General features: G+C 43.7%; 1 protein-coding gene across 1 annotated transcript in view; it reads left to right on the top strand.

The window, feature by feature from the left end:
* The window catches only part of AMMECR1 (AMMECR nuclear protein 1), a 127,289-nt gene that overhangs the window by 10,534 nt on the left and 93,907 nt on the right, over positions 1 to 22,848 (top strand). The gene's annotated exons all lie outside the window — the stretch shown is intronic.

Genomic DNA, 22,848 nt, shown 5'->3' with positions numbered 1-22,848 from the left:
ACAGTGGTTAAGAACTTAATTCGTTCTGGAGGTCTGTTCTTAACCTGAAACTGTTCTTAACGTGAAGCACCACTTTAGCTAATGGGGCCTCTCATCCTGAAGCAAAGTTCTTAACCCGAGGTACTATTTCTGGGTTAGTGGAGTCTGTAACCTGAAGTGTCTGTAACCCAAGGTACCACTGTATAGGTGCCATGTTCCCTCTTCTAGCACTCTAGAATCTGCATGTGTGAAGTTACATCTGATCTTTATTAGGAGAGCAGGATCACAGGCATGGACCCTCCACCAAGCCTTTGATCCAGTGGCAAGTTTACAATGTTCCTTTGAGAATGGATAGGTAATGGGAGCAGAGGAACACATCAGAACAGCAATGCTTAGCTCCTGTCTTACATACGTATTTTGGAATTCACAGGAGTTCGAGATTTGAGGGGAAAGACTTTGTGACATAAGAGGGAGCAATTAGGGGAGGGATAGGGGCATGCACAGAAGGGGCATGTTTACAGGTGGAATGGGACGCCATCAACAAAGCTTATCTCTTAGATCATGGCTAGGCAAGCTAAGGCCCGGGGGCCAGATCCGGCCCAATCGCCTTCTAAATCCGGCCCGCAGATGGTCCAGGAATCAGCATGCTTTTACATGAGTAGAATGTGTCCTTTCTTTTAAAATGCATCTCTGGGTTATTTGTGGGGCCTGCCTGGTGTTTTTACATGAGCAGAATCTGTCCTTTTATTTAAAATGCATCTCTGGGTTATTTGTGGGGCCTGCCTGGTGTTTTTACATGAGCAGAATCTGTCCTTTTATTTAAAATGCATCTCTGGGTTATTTGTGGGGCATAGGAATTCATTCATATATTTTTTTCAAAATATAGTCCGGCCCCCCACAAGGTCTGATGGACAGTGGCCCGGCCCCCTGCTGAAAAAGTTTGCCCTGTCTTAGATGGTGCTCTTGAATAGACTGCCTTGTTGGGGACAATTGCTGTGGCATGTGGCTTCTTGTTTTGGTAGAGCAGCTTCATTGAGACACTGGTCTCTTTATGCATTTCTGCAGGACTTCCAGTTTGATGCAGGAGTTTTAAGGTTTCAAAACTTGATTCTCAGCAGCTTTTGTTTGCCAGTTACCTTGTGATCTTTATTACAACCCAGCATTTTGTCAGGTGATTTAGTCAGTGAGGTTCCTGTCACACAGTGGCTTTGCCAGCAAGAGGGTAAGGCATCAAGGGGTAAGTATGATGGCAAATAAGGTGCAGGCATGGAATTTTACCCAGGATCCTTAGCCAGGCTAACCTTTGGTTAACTTCCAAACACAAAATTGAGGCTGACAGTTGAATCACTCACTAATTTTCACTGGTGTGCAAAAAATAAAAAATAAAAAATTAACAAAGCTTAAAATGAAATCCATGCCAGTGATTTATTATACAGATAAATGAATGAGCGTCTACCAAATTGACTGCCTTTGACGGGTTTCAGGGAAGCTAAGCCAAGCCTTGCCATTTCACACCACTAGAGGGTGCCAAAGCATTGCCTAATACAGCATAATTTCAGGTTTGGGGCACATGGCTTTATTCAATCTGTTACCATCCCATGAGACAAAGTCAAATCGTATCCTGATAGACAAATGTCTTGATTACTATAAACAGCCAAAAGGATCCAATGAATATGAGGCAGGCTTTGATACTTCTTAGGTTAGTGGTATTGGAAGCTCTGGAGTTATTAAGCAGCAATTTTTCCGTCCAGCATGGTTGGCCAGTTTTAAACTCCATTACAAACATTGCAGTCCCTAGAGCATGGGTAGGCAAACTAAGGCCCGGGGGTCAGATCCGGCCCAATTGTCTTCTAAATCCAACCCACAGATGGTCCAGGAATCAGTGTGTTTTTACATGAGTAGGATGTGTCCTTTTATTTAAAATGCATCTCTGGGTTATTCGTGGGCACAGGAATTCGTTCACCCCCCCCCCAAAAAAAAGATATATAGTCTGGTCCCCCACAAGGTCTGAGGGACAGTGCACTGGCCCCCTGCTAAAAATGTTTGCTGACCCCTGCCCTAGTGCATCAGAATTCAGCAAATATTGTTTGAAGGCACGAGTAGAACATATTGTGAGAGGGTGAGAGTGTGGGTGTGAGAGAGAGGCAAAGATAATCACCAGATAAAGGGAGTGAATCTCCTACGCTTGTTTACTCAGAAGTAAATCCCACTGATCTCAATTGGACTCACTCCCAGGTTAGGTACATATCATCTTGCACTCTCAAACATAAAGAAATTGTCACACCTCATTTATAATTAACCTGGCCTGGCTACTTCACCTAGTTCTACTTTGTAGTCCTGTATGACTCCTTCCCTGAGCACTTATACGGTGCCTTTTCTCTGTCTTCTTTTAAACCCCTTCTCAGAGCCTTCTTTCCTAAGAAGTCTTTGGCTTATCCCTTTAGGGCACAAACCTGGCATTTCTCACCAACCCCGCTGTGGGGTTTTGCAGAGCATTGGGGCCACAACCACATTCACAGCCCTACTGCTTGCGACAGTGGCAGAGGAAGTTGCGGGCAGGAGGATTAGACTGGCACTGAGATCAGTCTTGGGATGGACCTGGTGCCATTGCGCAACAGTGGTGAGGCCAGCTTGGGATATAGCAGCTCCTCAGGTGGCTGCCCAGCACACCTTGGAACACTCTATTTTCAGGCTTTCCACAGGCTCCCAAAAGCAAAGATTTCATCACCAAGCCTCTTGTTGTTGTTGTTGTTTAGTCGCGTCCGACTCTTCGTGACCCCATGGACCAGAGCACGCCAGGCACTCCTGTCTTCCACTGCCTCCCGCAGTTTGGTCAGACTCATGCTGGTAGCTTCGAGAACACATTAAACCATGCACTGATATAAGCCACCCTAACACCAATAAATCTTCAAGGGCTTTGTGGTTGTTGTTTTTAAAGTGTGTCTAATGACTGGCAGAGAGGGAGCTTGGTAGAATGCATGGGAAAGTGAATTCCATAATTGTGAGGCCCCCAATGAAAAGGCTATGTCCCTAGTACCCGTAGCCCTCACCAACAGGTTGAGCAATTCACACTTCTCTGAAGTATGCAATGCAGCCAAGTAATGTGTACAAACATGCATACTAAAGTGTGCATATAAATGTGTATATTAGTGAAAACAATGTATGAAAATGTGCTCTATTGGGGGAAATTGTTTAGTAAAAATGTGCATATTAGGCCAGATTCCATGCAAATGTGTTTGTTTAGGTGAACTTTGCATTATCACAAGCTGATGTGGAAATGTGGAGAGCTGAACTTAATATTTGAAAAATGTGAAACTGATGGAAAGAGAGATTGGCAGATCTGCCCATTCCTTCCTCTGTATTGAAAAAGTGATGAGGGCACTGGACCTCATACATGAAGAGACTTGTGTGCTTATCTCCAATGCCTGGCATTTGACACAATCTGTTAATGCTACCTCCAAACTGCCTTTACCCGTTTCTCCAACAGCAACCCATTAGTCTTTTGACAATCATTACCCAAATACTTTCCCTTAAATACTTCTCAGCAAGACTCCATCTTATCCTGTTATCTTCCACTGGGCATTTTATACGTTTGGCCTTTTACAAATGACATTTATAATTTGTGTTCATTGTATTTTATTGTATTATTTTTGGTCAAAGCTTTCACTGCAGACCGTTGATGTTTCCTCTGCAGAAAAGTTGCAGAGGCAGAGTTTTTAAATAGAAGTGGTCATATGTCACTCCCTGAAGCAATTAAAAACATACTTTCCATAGGGCCAGGACTGTCTCACGTAGGGAATCTGCATGGAATCAAATGGTGTCATCATTAACTGCTATTTCCATACCCTATGACTGACATGAAATCCACAGGAATCCCAGTACCTCTGGCTATTTCATCCATTTCCTCACAGGAGGAAAAGCTATTTACTAATGGAAATATTCCAAGGACTCCCCTTTGGTACCTTCAGGAAGTGCATCACGGACCTTGCTTGGCTCAACATGGGACTGCAGAAAGTAATTTGCAATAGGCATGCATTTATGTAATACTATACATAGCAAAAGCTTTAGGGAGTGGTAAATTTAAGACAATGTTCTTGCTGCTACAATCCAGAGCAAATGTCATTACCACACTTAATAACCATCTCTTATGGAATCTGGTAAATGCAGGGAGGATTATGCTATCAGTGGCAGTGATGGCTCTCATCTTCCTACTCTGCTGTCAGTGGTTATATGCCTCTGGATGCCAGTCTCTAGGAATGGCAAGTGCTGAACCCTTTTCGGCCTGGAGGCCACATTCTTATCTGAGCAACCTTCCAGGGTCCACATACTGGTTGTAGACAGGGCCAGAGACAAAACTGGGCAGAGCAATTAATGTAAATTTTGCATTTGCATTTGCCAGTAGGCTAGTTTCTACCCTCACGAATAATAATAATTTGTAAACTGGCACACCTGAACAGACACCTGAACTGCAAACCTTGGTTCATACTATAAGCTTCGTTTAGAACGTTAATGAAAACGTGACACCAGGAAGAGCAGCATGCCACTGGCAAAGGGTAACTGCCATTAAGCGTTTTACAACGTTATATTTTATAACCTTTAGAAGATCAATGTAGAACCAGCCTATATGCTAAGCCAAACCTTGGCTTAGGTACAATGTCATGTTGTGCTAAAAGGAGGGGGGCTCCTCTCCAGAAGCCAGAACATTTTAGCAGTCTCAGTAAGCCATAATTTGGCTTACTATGATGTGCAAGCCAGGCCATTGACTCCCTGAACATTAGTGCCTTTATGTTCCATATAAGCCTTATTTCTTTCCTCCAGGGTACTCCTCTATTAAAGTAAAAATAAATATATGCAGTGCTATTTTCCCTAGAAAAATAGGTGCCAGTACTCACCATGAAGTTGTTACAATATGTGCCACACTTTTTAATCCCAAAAAAGAGGTGTTGGTACTGCGTACCCTTAAGTACCCCTTTTCTAAAAAGCACTGAATATATGTACATTCCAGAGACTTGCTTGCACAAATTTTGCCAGCGTGTTTAGTAAGAAGTTAAAGGAGCTGTGATAAATGATCTGATACGAAGTGCATTATTTGGTCTCCCTGCCATTTCGTTTCATTCTCTTCGGAGTCCTGCAGCTGGTTATTTAATGCCAGACCACACATATTTTTAGATAATATGTTATTTTAAATGTCTAATCATTATGAATTCACTCACCATTCTTTTCATAAGCAAGGATCATAATGGACTCATCTGTTATTCATGCAAATGTCAAATGGGCTCCCACAGGAATCTATTTTATGCTGTTTCTCCACTAGTTATCAGCAAACTCTAAATCAAATGCCAGCCCTATAACTGTTTATCACAGGGAAGGCTAAATATTTTCCTTAGAAGTTTTTTAAAAAAAAATTCTTGGGGGCAGTAGATGAGATGGGAAAATCAGATTCCAAATGGGTAGCCTTGCTAGTCTACTTTATGGAATGAATTCCCATTGCAATACAGAAGAACCCAAAGTGGTGAATTTCTGTAACTTATTTAAACTGTACCTTTCAGGCCAGGCATTCCCCAACTGTCAATACCAGTTTTTAACTGATGTATGTACTGTGCGGTATTTAATTTTAGCTTTTATAGCCCACCTTACTCAAGGTGGCATGCATGGTTCTCCCCGTCCTCATTTGATCCCTACAACACCCCCCCACACACACACACACAAGTGCCCCATCCTAAACAACACAGGAACTAAGTGGGGAACATTTTTGACCTAAGTGATGGTGCACCAATTGGGGGGGGGCTGGCATCGTACAAGTTGTCACAAAGTTGCACCTGGGCATTACGCATGACGTCACAACATTGTGTGTGATACCCAAACATTAGACGCAATGCCCAGATGCAACAATGCCACTTCCATGGCTGGTGGCTCCTCCTCCTGCCACCGCCACAGTCACAGGCTAGGGGCTGCTTCCCCTCCGTAGCAGGAGAAGGAGAAGGAGGATCCAATGTCCTTCCAGAAGCACACTTCAGGTCTCACACCAGTGGCCTGACATGCCTCATGGAGGTTGCAGCAAGAGGCTGCACATCAACTTTGGGGGGGGGGAGTGGGCAGGACACAGCCCCATCAAATACAAATACTAAAGTCACCACAGCCCCTAGGAGTTAGCACCCCTGCCCAAGAGCCACATTTCTTCTTAGCCAACCTTTGGGAGGCTGCAGTGGCGTAGCGTGGGTTGTCAGCACCTGGGGCAAGGCAAGTAATTTGCGCCCCCTAGCCCATGGATTTGCGCCCCCTAACCCGTGGATTTGCGCCCCCTAACCCTAACCCCCAGATGTTGCGCCCGGTGCGGCCGCCCCCCCTGCACCCCCCACGCTACGCCACTGGGAGGCTGCATGCTATGGTGGGCATGATCACTAAGACAATAGACAATGCCCACCACGGCTATGCCAAGTCAAAAGTTGGTATGACACCCAGAAGACACTCACAGTACACACACACACACACACACACACACACACACACACACCTCTTTCAGCTTCTATTCAAGCAAAAATTTCTGGAGGGTAGGTAATCTTCCTAAGATATAATAATAATAATAATAATAATAATAATAATAATAATAATAATTTATTACAGTCGGAGACCAGCTTGCAAAACACAAATGGAACTACCAATCTTCCTAAGTAATCTTCCTGGGTTCATCCTTCCCTCTTCAGCTCATTCTCCAGGAAGATCACCCTCCACCCTGCGTGAAAGAAACCACAGCCTTGTCTCCACAAGTGGAGAAGTTGAACCCCAAGGTCATGTTGGCCTCAATTTGGCTACCAGAACTTTTGGGAACACATTTTTAAATGAAAAGTATATACAGTATTGCCTTCTGTGTCAGCCGGACTAAGAGCAGAATAAGGCAATTGGAGTGTGTGCAGCAACACTCCCCCTTCTCCTTCCAGCCTTTGGCTAATTGGGGAGGAAGGGAAATGTCTTCATACTTGAACTAGCATGCACTGTCTAAACAAGACCGCGCTGGTGATAAGATATGAGGGAATGTAGGGAGAGCTCCTTTACATCAATAAACCAGCAAGGGCAGCAGTTAATCAAGTTTCCCAAGCCAGTTAATAAAGTTTCCAAGGAGTGTGGAATAATGAGTAAGGCAGGGAAGATAAAAACTAGCTATTAACATCTGTCCCTTGTAACATATTGTATCCCTTCCATGATGTATCGTTCATTAAAATTCCCCCACACTTTGGTCTGTCAAGCAAACAGGAGTTTTAGATAACAAATTAAAAGGTAGTAAGTTTCTAGGTTCCTTTTGATGTAACAGAGCTTAATTAAGGTTTCGGCGGTTTGCTAAGTGCATAAAGGAGGGGTGGCTTGAATCATCTGAGTGCCAGAGGCAGAAAAAAATGACACAGTCCTCAACACAGTGTGAAATCTGGTCTTTCCGAAAGCTTCTTGGGTAAAAAATAAAAAAATAAAAATCTATTCCAAATGAGTTCACAATGGTCTGCATCCAGTGTTCTCCGTCTGCTGCCACAAGGGCTCTTGCACAAATAGACAGGTGAAATCCAATGCAACTGTTGCATTTGCAGAAACTCCTTGGAAAACCAACTGTGCAATCTGTTGTGCAACAAAGTCACCAGCAACTTGCTTATGTGCCCTTTAGTGCAGCAGCACATGATGTGACTTTGGCTAGAAAAAAAGAGGTGCCGGAACTCACAGCTGACACCTCCCTTGTTCTCTTAGAATGCCCATGGCGCCCACCTGAGAGGTGCTTAGAACTGAGTTCCTGTGAGTTCCGGCTGGAAAATAAGTCCTGCCTATTATGCGGTTTACATGTTCAGCTGAATATGCTTACAAGCCTGCACATGATCCTTACCGAGCTTCCTGATCGCACAGAAGCTTCAAAGCACATTCAGTCAAATCCATTCAGACTTTTGCATTCAACGCATGAAGGTCTCTGAGAGGAGCTCACACATGTGAGGACATTAGAATCTTAATAATAATTTTAATAATAGGAATCTTAGAATTGGTAGGGACCCAAGGATCATCTAGTCCAACCCCCTGCAACGCAGGAATCTCAGCTAAAGCATCCATAAGAGGTGAGACTTGTATGTGCACTCCCAGCCCTCTACACTTTTAGCCTTCACATGACTGAAAAGGGCCCAAATATCAGTTGAAAGTGATGACAGTGGCATTTGGGTAGGATGATCTTAAATTCATGTGCGAGTGTTCTAGGGTAAAAATATCTATAGCATGGCCAAGGAGTGTGTGTGTGTGTGTGTGTGTGTGTGTGTGTGTGATGTTCCATATTAATGGATAACATAATGTCTACTTCACAGGCTGCTTTTTAAATATTTTAACATGATGTTTCAAAGCACCAGCAAAAAGCAGCTGTTCTGGTTGAGCTGGGCCTTGTAGAACTAGCAGTTGACGGACTGGTTTGCCAACATTCTGCAGTGGAATTACAGAGGGGTAGGGGTGGGTGGAGGCTGTGTATCTTACATGAAAAGCAGGATGCAGTGGAAAGGAAATGACAAAATGCTGAGGGATGTAGATCTGTTTTTTTCCCCACATTAGAAAGAAAGAAATAAAGCCCAACTGCCTCTGCAAATAGAAAACGTTCCAATCAGAATGAAAATTCCAGCTCTCTGCATGCTATACTGGTATCGTTCAGATGTGTGGCATGTACATCCTGCCACTTGGCACAGTGCAACTGCTGAGGCACATGTTGTATTGTTTAATACAAGCTGTATGACAATCCTGTTTTTGTTTCTATATAGTCTATCGCCCTCATGCTGTTTTAATCTATTGAGAACATGCCATTGCCGAAAGAATTAATTCCATCAGGTAGTAAAAAGCTTTCTGCAATGTGCAGTAGTGGATGGGTGTAGTGTACAAAGTGATCTTTATAACGAAAGAAAGGGTGTCAACAGTCATGACCTTATTTATCTGCTTCCTTCTGCTGTTCTGTCTCAGTGCCCATTGACACAGCCTACTCCTCCATAAGAAAAATGATTCCTCCAGTGAGAGTAGCCACACTATGTTAAGAGGTGTCTACATCAGCGTAGCTTTTTTAAGGTTCTGACTGCCAAAAGACCTCGAATCAGGGCTTCTTTTTCAGCCAGAACTCACTAGAACTCAGTTCCATCACATCTCAGGTGCGCACCATTGCCATTATAAGAGGACAAGGGAGACGTTCATGGTGAGTTCTGGCACCTCTTTTTCTATAAAAAATAGCACTGCATCCAATTATAGCCAAACACAGGCAAAAGTTTCCTCCTCAAACTCAGCAACCATCATGAATAATTTGATTCCTGTCCTGCTTCAGATGAAATCTAGTAGCCATAACTCACAGGTGCAATCCAAAAAGCAAGGTCACGCTTTAAAGGAAAAACACAAGGCCAACCTGAAAGACAATGTCCAGAAACAGTTCAGGGTAAAAAACAACAACAGGGAGCTGAAACATAAGCCAAAACTGGCTCCTTGATCTCTGGAAAAATTTGGCAATATCTTAAGAGGTGACCAAATCAGTGTACTTTTGACAGGTTTGGTCCACCATCTTGATTCAAAATGGTATCTAATGTAAATCAAACTTAAGCAGTAAAGCCTGCCCCTCATTTTCAGGAACCACCCTGCCAAATATGACACAGTTTATTGTGAGGTGTCCAAATGCATAGAGAATGGATCAACTTTCCAGAAAATATAAATAAAATCATACACAAAAATATATAACCACTGAGTATAAATAATAAATAATAAACGTTCAGAATAATTATAGCCAAGTTCTTGCCACATGAAGGAAACCTGCACAATTACCATTAGTTAATTGAATAAAATAAAATAAAGGGTGAATGAAGATCCCAGGGCAGTTCACTCTATCTATCTATCATCTATCTATCTATCTATCTATCTATCTATCTATCTATCTATCATCTATCCAGAGAGATAGAAAGCAATGGGACCAAAGAGAAAAGGGTAGGATAGTTTGCTTATTGATCTCATGCTTGGATGGGCCTTTTGGATGCTTTACTCACCACTTGTCTCTGATTTTAAGGACTGAAGCAATAAGCTGGGAGTGGTGGGTAAAGTCTTATTGCTTCAGTCCTTAAAATCGGAGACAAGGATGCATACTGAACCACTGTGCAGACTATTCTGTAGGTCCTGTTGGAAATACATGTTGGTTCATGGAAAAATAGGTATATACAGAAAGGAGAATTCTGGATGCCAAGATCCAAGTTGGGGGCAAGTACTCTATGGTGAGAGAACCCCAGCAGAGATTTTAAAACACAGAATATGCAGCAAAGTAAAGCATGAAAATATAGGTTTAAAATATGTCTTTCCCTCTTCCCCCAGCATAAAAAAGACCACATGTTTGGTAAGTTAAAAATTGGTTTACATACAAACTCTTCAAAGGTCAGGCATATGTGCTTTCCCAAACACCAGTCAGGAAAGTTGAACAGACAGTAAAACTTGGCTTAGTTTCAAAGTGGTGAAAGTCTAGGAACTGAAGAGAGGCTTGTGAGAGCCATGCAGCTGAGCTGGAGCAATCAATTCAGACCTCCTCACATGCTGAGCTTTTCAGGTAGACTGTAGGTGGAGGGAGGAGAGACTTGATTAACTAGTCCCACTTAAGGTGAGCTAAGCCTGGCATGACAGCTTACTCTATGGTCTTAACCCCTTCATGCATTAGTTAGACTTAAGCATGTTGGTTATATGATGATGGTTATCCCACAAAATACATTTGTGCTGTGCAGGAAGTGATTATGGGGAAACAATACAGAATACTGTACACCCAGAAATGTAATTTAAGAGTTCTCTCTGCCCTTCATAAAAGTTGGTGTGTTTGTGTGTGCCCTTTTCCTTTCAATCTTGGCACTAAATAGGTCTCTCTCTTTTTAACGAAAATGTCACTTGGATGTAGCCTTTGAATTGTATTGAATGCAATACAGTACTCTATCTGAAGTCTCATTTCTCCCCAGAATTACAGCCTTAACAAGACTTTGCCTCTTTACTTCAGAGACATCTATTTCCAATCCTTAGGCAATTTCCCCTTTTTATTTCATTTTTTATATAGCCAAGTGTCAGTTCCAGACACCTTGTTATTTTGCAGCACAAAATGGGTCTTGGGGTGAATCTAAGGTGATCTGTGGAGCTGCTAACCTGCAGTGCAGCAAGATAAACTGCTGCATTTGCCACTTGTGACTCACATGTGACTGGACAAATTGGGTATAAATTAAGTTCGTTTATCCCCCGTGCAGAGCTGGCCTTTTGTTCATTGCTTTAAAGAGATGTGACTTGATATTCATGCTGACTTCATGCTTTACATACATCTTCCGATGCACAAGCAAAGTTGCTAGCTAATCAGGAGAGGTGACTGTTTGCAGGGGGGGGGGTGAGGATAGAAAATATGCAAAAACAAGTGGAATAGAAAGACATTATATAGATGGAGAAACCAAAGGAGTCATCATGAGGTCATAAAATAAGAAACATCCAGGCAACAAAACAGTTAACAGTATATCCTAATAATTTACCTGAAGCTAGAGACTCATAAAAATGTGGCAGGTTTTCAGAGTGGATAGATTTCAGAGGACAAAAAGCAGAGTCTTTTTTTTTTCAGTAGACGATCTCTTCTGAATTAGGTAGATGTGGTTGTATATATAGCCAGTCTTGAATACAGTGGTACCTCGGGTTAAGAACTTAATTCGTTCTGGAGGTTCATTCATAACCTGAAACTGTTCTTAACCTGAAGTACCACTTCAGCTAATGGGGTCTCCCACCGCTGCCATGCGGTTTCTGTTCTCATCCTGAAGCAAAGTTCTTAACCCGAGGTACTATTTCTGGGTTAGCAGAGTCTGTAACCTGAAGCATCTGTAACCCAAGATACCACTGTAGATTGTTTTCCTTCCAAATGGATGCCCTACTGCAGGGATGGTGAAACAGTGGCCCTCCAGTTGTTGTTTGGCTCCAGCTCCCTGAGCCAACATGACCAATGGTCACGAGTGATGGGAGTTGTAGTCCAGCAACATCTGGAGAGCTACAGGTTCCCCACCCCTGCTGTAGTCTAAAGCGTAGGTGGAACACCCAGTGAGCTCAGGTTCTCTCATTCATTGTCAGGACTGGTCCTACCATTAGATAACCATCCTTGATCATTTAACCATACTGTACTCACTGGTGCTGATGGGAGCTGCAGCTCAATAACACCTGAGAGACAAAACAGATTCCCCATCTCTGTACTAAAATATTTTGCAGTGGTGCTAGCAATGGTAAAAGTAAAGACATAAGAACATAAAAAGAGCCTGCTGGATCAGGCCGGTGGCCCACCTAGCCCTGCGTCCTGTTCTTACAGTGTCCAACCAGATAGCCTCTTAGAAGCTCACAAGCAGGATGTAAGTGCACCAGCACTCTCCTCACTTCCAGTTTTGAACAACTAGTACAGTGGACACTCAGGTTGCGAACATGATCCGTGTGGGATGCATGTCTGCATAAGCACGGGTTGCAATTTGGTGCTTCTGCGCATGCGCAAAGCACGATTTAGCGCTTCTGTGCATGCGTGACCACCAAAACCCTGAAGTAATCCGTTCCAGTACTTCTGGGTTTCAGCAGTCTGCAACTCCAAAAAACACACAACCTGGAGCGTCTGTAACCCGAGGTATGACTGTATTCAGAACATTACAACCTCCCATCAGGCTCATGCAGAGCTTGTCTGAGGCCCAAGGCAGGAGTCTTGTTAGAATAAAACTATAAACTCAAACAGAAAGCAGCCAATCCCTGCCAGGAGTCCTTGGCCAGCTTTGCCCTCTGAGGCTCAGGGTAAGTGTACCCTGCTGCCCCACCTCTGTACAGGCCTGCCTGCAGCTGTGGTGCAGAACATATCCTCGGGGTTAGTAGCCATTGATGGCCTTCTCCTCCATGAATTTGCCTCATCCTCTTTTAAAGCCATCCAAGTGGATGGTCGTCACTGCCTCTTGTGGGAGTGAATCCCATAGCTAAACAATGTGCTGTGTGAAGAAGTCCTTTTTTTAATCCGTCCTGAATCCTCTAGCATCCAGCGTCATCAAATGTCCCTAAATTCTGGTGTCATGAGAGAGGGAGAAAAACTGTTCTCTACCTACACCATACATGTGCCAAATTATACACTTCTATCAGGTCACTTCTAGCTCTCCTTTTCTCTAAACGAGAGCTTTCCAGACTTTTTATGTTGGTGACACACTTTTCAGACATGCATCATTTCATGACACAGTAATTCATGACACAGTAATTCAGTTTTACTAGCAAACCGGAGGTTAAACTAACCCCTTATAAGAGCGACCACATGACATATTTACACGGCAGCCGATACACTAATGTGTCGCAGTTTGGAAAGCTCTGCTCTAAACCAACAAGTCTCCAAAGCTGCAAGCTTTCCCCATATGGGAGTTCTTCCATTGCCTTGACCATGATGGTTATCATTTTCTGAAACCTTTCCAACTCTACAATTTCCTTTTTTTGAGGTAAGGTGACCAGAACTGCCCACAGTACTGCAAATGCAGTTGCACCATGTAGATTTCTCAGGGCTGCCATACATCTGGGTGCCCAGGTGGAATTTTTGGCAACCGTTTAAGATGTCTGGTAAAACCCGGGTGTATAGCAGCCCATATTGGAAATGTTGCCTTTTTGGCAAATTTCTGGGGAAATAGCTAAAAAAACAACAACAACTTCTTCTTTTTAGCTCAACAACTTTCATGCCCAGATTTTCACTTCTTGAACTATGGCAATATACAAATCTAGGTTTGTATAATTTTATGCCATTTTGATAGTGGCAGTTTTATTTTCAGTTCTTTTCCTAATGATTGCTATCGTGGAAGTTGCCTTTTTCATAGCTTCTGCAGGGATCCCTGCCCCACCCCAGCGAAGCTTGCTCCTTGCAGGCTGTGGTCCCTGGACAATGGCACGAGAAACCCAGGCCCACGGTGAATGGGCACAGATAGAGGGCTGGGGTGATCCCCGGTGCAGCCCGGCCTGGCGCTCCTCACTGCGGCCATCAGGGGCATTCTCCTGCCAATGGCTGCATCGGCCAGCCAGGCTCAACCCCTGCATAGACAGGCAGGCAGCGCAGCGCAGCTCAGCCCTGCTTGGCTTTAGTTGGGCAGTCACTCTGATGGTGGCCTGCCTGCTCCAGGCATCGGCAACCCACCCTATGCCACTCCTCTTCCTTTCTCCTGTCAGCTTGCATCACACTGTTCCACCCAGGTTCTCCTCCTTTTCTAACATCAGCCAAGGCCTCACTCTTTTGATGTGCTAATGACTCATTATCCCAAAGCCATCACCTCACAAAAAATTAATCTGACTCCATTACCTTTTACACTTTTCTATGCTTATTGCATACTTGTTGATCCACCAGGGTTAGGGATGTCTGCCGCACAACACACATCGTAAGACAAACAAGTCTGACATCCTGTTTTAAATCCCAACATTTACTAAATGCAGACATTTAGCACACTCAAACTTATAACAATTTTCTTTTATGTGTTTGCTTTGCTCGCCTTATGGCGTTCAAGTCATGTTCAGACTTAGGGTTGTGGGTTCGAGCCCTACTTTGGGCAAAAGATTCCTTCATTGCAGGAGGTTGGACTAGATGAGCCACTAGACATTTAACAGAAAACTCTCCAAGAAAAATGTCCCACTGTCTGTGAAAGTACTCTGCCAATTTTGCCTTTTCAGTTTGGGAATACAGTACAGTGGTACTTCAGTTTACGAACTTAATCCATTCCGGAAGTCTGTTCTTAACCAAAACCATTCTTAAACTGAGGCACACTTTCCCTAATGAGGCCTCCTGCCGCCTGTGCCCTTCCACCATTCGGATTCCATTCTTAGACCAAGGCAAAGTTCTCAAACCAAGACACTATTTCCGGTTTTACGGAGTTTGTAAACCAAATTATTCTTAAACCAAGGTACCACTGTACTAGGAGGTACATGGGTGATGCTGTGGATTAAACCACAGAGCCTAGGGCTTGCCGATCAGAAGGTTAGCGGTTTGAATCCCCATGACGGGGTGAGCTCCCAGTCCCTGCTCCTGCCAACCTAGCAGTTCAAAAGCACATCAAAGTGCCAGTAGATCAATAGGTACCGCTCTGGCGGGAAGGTAAACAGCTTTTCCGTGCGCTGCTCTGGTTTGCCAGAAGCGGCTTAGTCATGCTGGCCACATGACCCGGAAGCTGTACGCCAGCTCCCTCAGCTAATAAAGCAAGATGAGCGCCGCAACCCCAGAGTTGGCCACGACTGGACCTAATGGTCAGGGGTCCCTTTACCTTTACCACTGTACTAGGTTGACTGTCCTACCAAGACATTCTCTCCTGTTTCTTCAGCACAGGTCTATCTGATTTCTAAAGAGCCTGAGGCAGATGCAACAAGAAAGGAAACACCTGGAGCAAAGGTGGTGTGTGGCTTGTGCTGAAATAGGCTGTCACATAGATCACTGTGACAGCAGGAGGAAACCAAATATTTTCACAGCTGCCATTGCACCTGTTACCTGTCATCCATCGGATTATCTTAATGTCATAAATAACCAGGTGAATTGAAAGCCACTTTGCAAAAATAATAATAATAATAATGAGTGAGCAGTTGCTTTCCAGCTTTAGGTTGAACTGGATATTACTGCTGTTTGGGAGGCTTGAATTTCCATAAGTTTCCATTATTTTGTGGTCACAATTTAAGTCACTGTTGTTGTTGTTTTATAAGGACTTTAACATGCAAACCCTTCAAATGTCCCTATTTTTCAGGGACAGACCCAGATTTACAGAAGGTGCCCTAGTTTCTGATTTGATCCTGTAATGTCCCGCCTTTCCTTAGGACGTCACTATTTTTGTTGGAGAAATGTTAGAGGGTATGGAGTTATGCAACATCAGAGCCAAGGAGATAAGTAACTATACCATCTTTAGAAGACTTCTGAAAGCGGCCCTATATAGGGGAATTTTATTAAGTTTTTATATATGTTGGAAGCCACCCAGAGTGGCTGGGACAACCCAGTCAGATGGGTGGGGTATTATTTTTATTTTTATTTATCATTATCATTGTCATTGATGTCCCTATTTTCATCAGACAATTGTTGGGTGGTATGTAACATGGTAGGCAAGAATCTTGACTAAAGCATCCATGACAGATGGCCATCCAACCTTTGCTTAAAAACTTCCAATGAAGGAGAGTCCACAACCTCCCAAGGGAATCCATTCTACTGTCAAATAGCTCTTACCATCAGTACTTCTTGTAACTTGAATCCATTGGTTTGGGAACAGGAGAAAACAAGCTTGCTCCGTCTTCCATGTGACAGCCCATTTTGACATTTAACGAACAATGCAAAGAGTTGAAATAGCAATGACATTTTTTAAAAAAACACACTGGTAATACTCAGCTGAAGTTTTGCTGAGAGAGGACCTGTTGAAATTAAAAGTTCTTGTTCATTAGTTTTAATGGATCCCCTCTGCGTAAAGCCAAGTTGTATATTGTTTTTGTAAACTGCTCTGTAAACTCTGCGGAAGGCCAATGTAGAAATCTTTAAGAAAAACAAATACTCAACAAAACATTTGGAATAACCTGAATCTTTTTTTATATATGCCTTTAGGCTGTGATCCCATAAACACTTATCTGGAAATTAGTCCCATCGGGGCTTATCTTTGGGTAGACACAGATAATATTGCAGTGTTACATAAAATGTTTTTTTATATATTTATTTTTTCCTCGGACTCTTATTAGGCATGTGGAGAAGGGTAGAAACTGATAGAAATAACCACCGTTAAATATTTAGAGAGATTGTTTATATCAGTTTCTATCCAATTCCCACCCAGTTTGGCAGCAATGTCATTTCCCCCAAATGATGCCCACCTGTTCATCAGTTGATGCCACTGGGTGACAGGATGGGTGAAGGTCCATCCTGCTGAGGGATAATGTTGGTGAAGCAGACTCCTTCACAGAGCAGGGCTGAACCCTCTATCCATCAGCTGATGAGCAGAGAATTCTATCCTGCTAGGTGCTGATTCACCAGCATGTTTCCTTTGAGGAACATGCCTCCCCACCACCTGCCAAAGTTGGCATGCAGAGCAAGGGGAGACGAAGATCTGGCCTGCTGGTCCCTACCTCTGATTTAACAGTTAACAGAAACGATCTAAACAACCTTAAGCTCTTTGAGGTTGCCAATGATATCAATGGGAAAGTTACCCATGGTCCACTGAAATCAATAGGATTTTAAAGTGCTGAGCATTGTGTAGACCAGGAGTTGTCAACCTGGTCCCTACCACACACTAGTGGGCGTTTCAGGATTCTAGGTGGGCGGTAGGGGGCTCTACAGCACAAGCTGAATCCTCCTTCCATCAAGCACTAGTGGGCAGTAAGGAAATTTTACCATCAAGAAAGACGCATTAGTAGGCAGTAGGTATAAAAATGTTGACTACACATGGTGTAGACCATGTTCTTTACATTTAATGTGTTCAATATATAGGGTTGTTTGCTACTGTTCTTACACTCACGACCTCAATTTCATAATTTCAAAGAAAAAAGAGGCCATATTTGGTCTCTAAGAATTCCTGGACAGAGGCGCTGTCTTGCACCCAAGATTGGGGGGGGGGGCAGTGCGGTGCTCAACGTTGCATCATTGGGGGGAGGTCAAGTGCAGAGCCCAGCACAGTGTGGCTTCCTCTCTCATGCTCAGAAGCTAGCCACTGAAACATGCCATGTTTGACTCCATGCTTGGGTTCCTATACCCCCTCAAAATTGAGGGGGCCTAGCCCCCTGCCAGCAGATTTTGAGGGGGGTGAAGACACCTCTGGCCCTAGGAGTTGGTGTGCCTGTAACTGAGCTATGTTAGCTCAGCACTTGAGTGGGAGGAAATCCCATCCAGAAGTTAGGTTCAAGTTTAGTGGGTGGAATGTTCCTTCTGTGCTCAGTCTCATGGTAGTGGTGGGATGCACTTAGGCAATTTTTATCTCTGGATTTAATGGTCCTACTGCAGGGGTTGCTTTACAGAGGGCCAGTGCTTTCATTAGGCCAACTAGGCAGCCGCCCAGGGCACAGACCTCAGAGGGGCACAGGACTGACCTTTGAGGGGCATAGTTTTGTTTTATAAATTTCTGATAACATTTTACTTATATTTTTGAAGGATTTTATCATTTTTGAAGTCACTCATTCATTAGAATTGCTTTTTATTTTTTTCTACAAGACATTGGTTTTTTGAAAACTGAAGTTAGCAATTTGTTTCGGGGGGGGGTGCAAGTAGTTACCCTTGCCAAGGGCACAAAATAGCCTGGTACTGGCACTGTTTAGAGGTCAGTGTGTTTTATTCCTAAATGTAGTAAGCCAGATAGCTATGCTGAGAGAACCCTTGGATTTCTGCCCCAGCATCCTCCTCTGATGACATAGGTGCTCAGGCTCCTATTAGAGCGCTGTCATGCCAAAGGTGTATCTTGACAAACACTCTGCAGTTTAGGCTCACTGTGACTGACACAGTTCCTTTGAGATACTTTTGGGGCAATATTCCAGTTTGGATAATTACATTTTGTCTCCCCACCCCCTGTTGCTCTTACATGATGCATCTTCTTGTTCTCTTCAATCATTATGTAGCACTTGTGTGCTTTGTTGAAACAGCTGCCCAGATTTGCTCCCCCAAGGCAGTTTCAGCTGGGAATGATTCACAATTTGTTAAACTGATAGATACTGTATTAACACTTCCTTAGGATGGAAGTGAGCCAGTCAAAGAAAATGGGGTACAATTCACCTTGGATGGGGGGAAGGTGCCGGTACTGCGTTTCGTTGAGTACCACCAGAAAAAAGCACTGGTTTTACTACTTTGCTGTTTGCTACCTTTGCAGGAGAATGGTAGAGCTTCATTTCATTTACAAATTATCCAGAAAACCAAAAACCAGTTTCAAATACTTTATACTATCTTCTGGATCACTTAATAAGTACATGTATTATAGACATACACTGTTATAAGTTGTGGTGTATGTACACGAATACAGGCTTTCATAATGTATTTTGGAGGGTCTCTGGGTAAATTAAAAAGAAAGAAAAATAAAAGTTGTTATTGCAAAAAAAGAAAAACAATATTTCCAACTCTGCTGCATTATTACAGCAGCTTAGGTCCTACCTGCCTGCACACTGTCTCGCCAGAGTGGTACATGCACTGGTTAACTCTTGCTTGGAGTACTGCACTATGCTTTATGGGGGGCAACCTTTGAAGGTGACTCAGAAACTACAAATAATCTATTATGCAGCAGCTAGACTAGTGACTGGGAGTGGATGCGGGGACCATATAACTCCAGTCCTAAAGGAGCTACATCAGCTTCCAGTATGTTTCTGAGCACAATTCAAAGTGTTGGTGTTGACCTTTAAAGCCCTAGATGGCCTTGGCCCAGTATACCTGAAGGAGCATCCCCACTCCCATCATTCAGCCTGGACACTGAGGTCCAGCTTTGAGGGCCTTCTGGCAGTTCTGGTGAAAAGTTACAGGGAACCAGGTAGAGGGCCTTCTCGGGAGTGGCACCTACCCTGTGGAACGCCTTCCCACCAATTGTCAATGAGATAAATAACTATACAGCTTTTAGAAGACATCTGAAGGCAGCCCTATATAGGGAAGGTTTTAATGTTTGATGTTTTATTATGCTTTATATTTGTTGGAAGCTGCCCACAGTGGCTGGGGCAACCCAGTCAGATGGGTGGGGTACAAATAATAATAAAACTACTACTACTACTACTACTACTACTACAACTACTACAACTACTACTACTACACAATCCTAGGCATCTCTACGCAGAAATAAGTCCTACTGAGTTCAGTGTGGCTGACTTCCAGGCACACTGGTTATATCATCAAAGCCTTAGTTTTTCAAATTCTGAGAGGTCTCTTAGGAACAAACTAGATTTTACGGCAGCAGATCTGGATGTTTACACATTGACCTTCCTCAATCATATAACAAGAGGAGTGAGTGGGTGGTGTTTTTTTTTTTTAAAAAGCATAAGCATAAGCTTGTGGGAAAGGACTACAGAACCTTTCATTATCTGTTGTTTGTTCCCCTTGGTGCTTTTATCCTCCTCTGAGAGAAAAGAACCTCAGGAGAACGTGTTTTTTAAAAATACCAAGGTGAGAAACCATCAACAAACAAGAGATGTACTATTTTCTTACTGCACGAATCGCTATTCTATTTTTGTCACTATGCATCCTAAAAATGAAAATAAAAAATGCCTTCTATATACAGAAGAGTTGTTAAGGACCCTAAAATGATTAATCATGTTCAGTTGGAGTATATCATTCATAATTGTTTAAAGTATTCTAAGATCACAGTCACTGTTTCTGTAAGGTCACCACATATCTATCTTGACGCTTAATGAGTTCTACGCCTCTGCTCCCTTTTACAGCTAGTGCCCTAACAATGTTGATCTCAGGAAGCAGTCCACCCAATTTAGTGTGGCCAGAATGCTGAATGCTATGTAGAGCAGTTGGGAGTTATCATTTAACCCCCCTGAATTCTGTGGGATAGTAAAAGCAAGCTGCAAACTGGGACACAGGTGAATGGAGACAAAAAAGAGACTGACATCACCAAGCACAGGACAAGGAGAGAACCTCCAAGGTTCACATCACAAGAGCCCAACTGGATGAGGCCAATAACTCTAATCTTGAATTTGGTTCTCACAGTGGCCAATCAGATGCTTATGGGAAGCCCACAAGCAGAACCTTGAGCACAAGAGTACTTTCCCCACTTGCATTCTCAGTGGCAGTGCTTCAGAGGCATACTGAGGTGGAGCTAGTGCTGCCCCATCCCAGCTACAGGTAGAGGAACAGAACGGCAGGTGGACAAAAAAGCAAAGAGAGCTGCTGCCTTAAATACTCTGCTCGAGAGCTTCCTGGAGGGCTAGTCTTGCATCACCATACATTTAAAGCACTGTTAAACAACTTTTACCATCAAGTCTTTGCACAAAGAATCCTGGGAACTGTAGTATGTTCAGCATGCTGACATCACAGACCTACAGTTCCCAGCACCCTTAACAAACTGCAACCCCCAGGATTCTCCATGACTGGTAAAGCAATATATAAGTGTATAGTGTATAGCTTTAAGTGTATAGTGTGGATGTAGATCAGCCTGCCATAACGAAAACAGCACTCTGGATTTGAACTGAACCTGATCACTGTGTGCTGAAGTATTGTAATATATCAATTAATCAAAAGGGGTTGTGAGTGGCTTTAAAATAAGTTGCTCTAGCAATGCATGATGAAGCTGCAGAGGTGGTATGATCTGCCTTAAAGGCCATTCCCTGAACATAATGACATCTTGCTACACTAGATTAACCCCCCCTGCTTCAAGGCTCAGATATATAAAAATACACCCTATATCTCACACTCATGTCACTGGCCTGGTTTTAAAATAGTCAAGCTTCCTATGGCTCTTGTGGGAAACTACAGGATTTGAACATGGAGGATGTTGTTCACTGTCCATTTGCTCTTAGGAAGAAGCCTCAAAGGCAGCTATTACTTTCCCCCACTAAGTATACATAGGATTGTCTTATTTACTTAACTGTTAAGTGTCAATGGGCGATATTAAAAGCTGGGGTGGGGTGGGGAGAGAGGAAGGAAGAACAGTTCCAAATAATTATTTTATTTTGCTTGTCTATATGTATCATTCTAAAACCAATGAAAAAAAATGTATGCACTTCTTGGGCTGCCTCATTCACCTTGCTTGTAAAGGATGTCCTTCTCTCTGGTGGTGTTTTTGGGAGCCATGGGCGAACCCTTCCCACCAAATAGATCACAGTCATAAGGTAGCCAACGGCAGGTAGCAGCTTGCACGTTGCTGTTTTTTGGGGGGGTTGATGGTGTTTAAAAAAACAGGATCCTCCCAGGCTCTGGCTTGCTGACTCAGACTTATATATTTCGCCTTCCTTCTCTAAGCCAACTCAGGTCATGTGAATTATTTAGTAGGGCATTTTTCAGCTCTCTCCGAAGGGAGGGGTGGTTGGGAGGCAGGCTGAACTTCAACCTTACAGACAGTATACCTGGTTTTTGTGTGTTTTTAATAATGCAATTAAAACGAAAAGAAAAAAAAAGCCCAAACCAAACACCGTCGTAAGCTGAGGCTATAAAGACTTTGCTGACACTGGGAAACGAACGTGGAGTGCGGGAGGGGGAAATACGGTATATGGAGGGGATTGTCAAAATGGGACAAGGGGGAGGCTACTAATGTTGCTCTTTCTTTTTTCTCTCGTTATACCCCTTCTTTTCCCCACTGTGTACATCAACGCCCCCCCCTTCCCACGTTGTCGTTGTTTTAAATTTCCCAACACATCTCCTCCCTCCGTTCTCCTCCACATCCCTTTCCCTTCATCCTTGTTGCTCGGCCATTATTCCCTGGGTCCTTCTTCTCTCCCTCCCTCCTTCCATTCAATCGTCCCTCGCTCCTTCTTCTGCCGCGTCTTCCCCGCACACCGCTCCTTCATCTTTACCTTTCCATTTCCCATCTTCCGCTTCTCCTCACATTCCCCCCATCCATCTCTTTCATTCCTCCTTCCCCACATTTCTTTCTTCATCTGCTGCCCCCACATCCCCCTTCCTCCTCCCTTCGATCCCCTCCTTTCCCACATCCCTTTCTCGCTCACGTCCTTCGCCCTTCCTTTCCCGCGTCCCCTCTACTCTTTCCCGCACATCCCTCTCTTTCTCTCTCTCCCTTTCCTGCCTTCTCACATTCTCCCTTTCCTCCCCGCTTTCTTCCTTCCCTTCTCACATCCCCACTTCCCCGCATCTCCCCCTCTTCTCTTTCTTCTCCTCATCCCCCCATCTCTTCCCCCCATCCCTCTCCTGCCTCCTCGCATTCCCTTCTTCTCTCTCCCCCTCCGCTCGCCCCTTCCTCTCCCTCCTGCCCGCCT

This window comes from Podarcis vaucheri (genome assembly GCF_965113315.1).
Source record: "Podarcis vaucheri genome assembly, chromosome: Z".
NCBI lineage: Eukaryota > Metazoa > Chordata > Lepidosauria > Squamata > Lacertidae > Podarcis > Podarcis vaucheri.
The sequence above is the reverse complement of the archived record's forward strand: the minus strand, read 5'-3'. Positions and strand labels throughout refer to the sequence as shown.